The sequence below is a fragment of the Macrotis lagotis genome, chromosome 7 (genome assembly GCF_037893015.1).
Source record: "Macrotis lagotis isolate mMagLag1 chromosome 7, bilby.v1.9.chrom.fasta, whole genome shotgun sequence".
NCBI classification, from domain to species: domain Eukaryota; kingdom Metazoa; phylum Chordata; class Mammalia; order Peramelemorphia; family Peramelidae; genus Macrotis; species Macrotis lagotis.
The window spans coordinates 68,743,132-68,747,822 of NC_133664.1; positions in this window are offsets into that span (position 1 = coordinate 68,743,132).

Here is a 4,691-nt window from a genome sequence, read left to right on the forward strand (position 1 = left end):
AAGGCTGTATATTAGATTGTGTAGATCAATGGGGAGGGAGGCATCGAAGAGTATAAGGAGGAATTCTTTGAAGGGCTTGTGTTTAAGGGTTCGATTAAGAAACAGGAGAGCAAGGTAGTGAGTAGAAGTAAAGTAGAGGAGTGAGGAAAGGTTGTTGCTTTCAGGAAATATTATAAAAACGAAGAGATATACACAAACAATGAATATGTATGTGTATATGTCTATATAGCTACATGTATCTATGTGGATAAATATGAGTGGGTACATATATGTTTATATATATGAATACAAAGATGGAAATGGGTGTTTGTATGTGGTGTGTATGTGTATATATATATGTCTATGTTTATGTATGTATATAGTTATTTGGGAGGGGAAAAATATATAAACAGTAGAGAACAGAAAAACCTTTAAAGAAGGAAAGAAAAGATGGACAATTTTCAACACCATGTGTAATATTTATTATATAGCTTTCTCAAAATTAAAATTTATTGCTTTATATTATGAATCCTCATGTGTTTTGCTGTGCACATGACAAATTTTTTATTTTGTATTTAAGGGAAAAGGGAAAAGAGAAAAAAAGGGAAGAATGAAAGATAATCAAAAGAAATTCAATGAAGTTAAATTATTTACATTCCTATATGAAATGATACATGTAATTTCTAAGAACTTTGTTATTATTAGTACAGTTAGGAGTCAGCATGGGGAGAAAACAGGTTTAAGTTGAGATGATCTACAAAAAATGTTGGGGTGAAGGGAGAAAGGGTGGGGTAGAATGGGGTAAATTTTCTCATATAAAAGATGTAGAAATCATTTCACTCTGCCTCAGTTTCCTCATCTGTAAAAATGAGTTGGAGAGAGAAATGGCAAACTACCCAGGATCTTTACCAAGAAAACCCCAAATGGGGTTGTGAAAAGTCAGACAGTATTGAAATGACTCAACAACTACAACGTTCATGTGGCACACATTGTAGAGGGAAAAGAAGACCAAACAAGGTAAACCTAACAGAAAACTTGAAGTGGCTTACCTTACTGATGTAGCCAGTCGAATTTCTTTTCCAACAGACCTACTTTGCAAGGCCACAGGATATTAACAGAATCTAATGATAATAGCTATTGTGCTGTGAACATGGGTGCCCCACTCATTATCTCTTCCATCTCTATAATATAGGGTAGCTGTAGATTTCTCTGAAATGATTATGTTCTCAGAATTCTTTCTAGCATTGATACTGAATAGCCAATTTTGTTTCACAGGTGACCCCCAGAGATTTGTCTGGCTTTTTCTAGGCTGTAATGTAGAAGCAAAAAAATGTATCTGAGCAGCACGTGGATGAATAAATAACAAAAACTTTCTTATGAACTGTGGACAGGGGAAAAAATTATTCCAGGGTATACTTATACTCCAGTCCACGGAAGATCCTTGGTACTTTGGGAAGAGAAAAGTACAAGACAGACAAGTGCAGGGGAGAGATTGTTGGGTTTGGAGCCAGTTAATCTCAGCTATGCCATTTATTGCCCATTTGACCATAGCTCAATCTTTCTGAATTTTAGTCTCTTTAATCATAAAATGAAGGGATTAGGTTGTGACCCCATTATGTTTTTCAGCTTTAACTATATGACCCTATACTCCCCTCCTATGGATTTCTTTCTTCACCTTGGCTTGAACCTGGTCAAAACATTAAGGCAGAAATGAAGGTTAACAAGAAAATAGAGTATTATAAGGTACTGTCATGAAACTCACTCTCAGCTTTCCACCTTTTGCCTTTTACCTCAGCACAAATATAATAATTTGAAAGGCACTGCCGTGTGTTTTGGTTTTCTAATTAGTTTTTAGGAATACATATTCCCATGTCCCTCACTCACAGTGAATGTCACCCAGGCTAGGAGTCTGTTGGCAGCAATACACATTTGTCTGAAATAAAATATTGGGACAACATAGAGAACGGGCTTTTCATTTCAGTGCCATAGGGAACAGCCAGGTGAAGAAACACTCTCTGCAAATGAAATTAGCACTTCCCTGTGATTTAAAATCTTACGGAGTTGCTTGGAATATTAAAAAATGACTTGCCCAAGGTCATACTACTAGTACATATCAGAGTTGGGACTTGAACACAGATTATCCTATTCCCAAGGTCAGTTCTCTATTATATCATGCTACAAATTCTAGAATCAATACCTATTTCACATCAGGGAGAGACTTTAGGATGAAACCACTTCATGGTATAAAGAAACTGAAGCTCAATGAGTCAGACACCATCTTAAAACCTTACATATTTTATAAAATTTTTACTTGCCTTCAATGAAATTACTTTTAAATCCTAGACTTAAATCAGTTTATATAGATCAAGGAAAATCTAGCCTTTCTTGCCAGGAAGTCATCCCTTAGAGGATACAACTTGTTGAGTTCCTGAAAAGAAGCTACCTCCACTAGCAAGGTCAGGCTCCTATACAACTTTCACTTAGACAAGAATTTAGGCAATGTTGTTTTAACATACAATTGAAGGGAAAATGAATTTTAAAAAAATCATATAGGCAATGTAACTCCATCACTTTATGAGTAAGAAGATAAAGATAGCCAATTCTTTTTAATTTAAATTTAAATTTAATTTAATTTAAATCTTTTAATTCTTTGGATGTCAATCTCCCAACCTTGGCCAAAGAAAGATTGGATTCATAATTCCTTTCGTTCCTTTGGCGTTAGAATTTAGGTCTTCTGGTCATACCCTTTAAGTAGTTTTTAAAGATATTTTTGTGGGGTGGGGAGGAGAGATGGTTGAACTTGAGTTTTAGTTAATTCTAAATTCTAAAGGGTTGAAAGTTGAGTAATGCTAGGCATAAGAAAATTAATTGGAGTATTATTGTACTCCATCACATTCATATACCATAAATTGTTCTGTAAGAAATCAAGAGCAGTCGAATTTCAGAAAAGCTTGGAAAGACATCCAACTGATGTGAGTGAAATGAGCAGAACCAGGAGAACATTATACACATTAACATCAACTTTGTGAGATGATCAACTATAATGGGCCCAGCCCCTCCCAACAAGGACAATTGTGATGGAAAACACCACCATCCACATTTGGAGGAAAAAAGTATGGAGTCTGAATGCAAAGTCTACTAGGCTCACTTTTTAAAACTTCTTTTTTTTTCTTTCTCATGTTTTTATATCCCCTTTAGTTCTAGCTGTTCTTTCACAACACGATTAATATGGAAATAAGATAAAAATGATTGTACATGGGTAACTTATATCAGATTGATTGCTGCCATGGCGGGGGGGGGGGGGGGGGGGGGGGAATGGAGAGAGGGTTGTAGGAAAATGTGGAACAAAAAGATGAATGCTGAAAACTATCTCTGTATGTAATTGAAAAAAATAACAACCTAAAAAAATTAATTCTGCTATTTTTAATCATTTTGTTCTTTTTGAATTGGAAGAGAATACTGGGATTTACCTAAGTAACTTGACTCTATTGTACTGTTAAGACCTAAGATAGTGGGGCAGCTAGGTGGTATGGGGCTAATGCATGGATCCTGGAGTCAGGAGGACCAGAGTTCAAATCCAGCCTTAAGAAATGTCTAGCTGTGCAACCTTAAGCAAGTCATTCAAGGCCATTGCCTTAAATAATTTAAAAAAAAAGACCTAAGAGAGCTAGGGGAGAAGGGGGATACTTTTTAAAAAATATTTATTATTTATTTTTCCAACTAAATGGAAAGTTTTCAACATTCATTTTTAAGTTTTTGAGTTCCACATTTTTTCTCCCTCTCTCTCTCTCTTCCCTTCCTCCCTCTCCTTGACAAAAAGAAATCGATTGTAGGTTATACATCTATAGCTATATTAAACATATTTAACAGCATCCTTTTAATATGAAATTGCAGGAAAAGCCATGAAGTCCAAAATTCATTCACATTTTCCATTCATTTACTATTTCAGCAATAGTTTTTTAATTTATTATTATTTGATTTAATTTATTAATCTAATTAACTTAATTAATAATTTATTAAAGATGCCCTTCAATGATACTTTCCTGCCAAAAATTGTTACTAAAGGTGGACATTTTATAGGACACACAAGTGTTCCAAAACTGATTCTTTCCATAAGATGCTTTAACAAAGATGAGCCAAGATCTGCTTCTTCTCTTAGTCTATTCTAGATCTTCCCTACCTCACTTACAGAATTCTTCTAGTCAGTAGTACACCCCAGAAATCATATTCCCACTCCCATGTATAGTTCTTTCCAGTCCCTTTTTCCAGTTTTTTTTTCTTTTAGGTTTTTTGCAAGGCAATGGGGTTAAGTGACTTGCCCAAGGCCACACAGCTAGGTAATTATTAAGTGTCTGAGGTCAAATTTGAACTCAGGTCCTCCTGACTCCAGGACAGATGCTCTATTCACTACCACCTGTCTTCAGCTTCTTCTTTCTTGAGTTAAAACTGGACTCTGTCATGATTAGGAAAAGTCTATACCTGTGCTAACATCATCATCTTCTTGGTCACTTTTGCTGCCAACCCTGTGCTGAAAGGATTGGATCTTCCTTAATTCTCTTCTCTGCTCTGGTCAATTTTAAGAAATTTTACTCCTGCCTCTTTCTTCTCCCTCTGCACCATTTCTCCCCCCCCCCCCCATCCCCAATCCCTCCTCAAAAGTATTTATTAACTGTAGTGAAATCACAGACAGTACTAGATTTATCCAAGCCTTA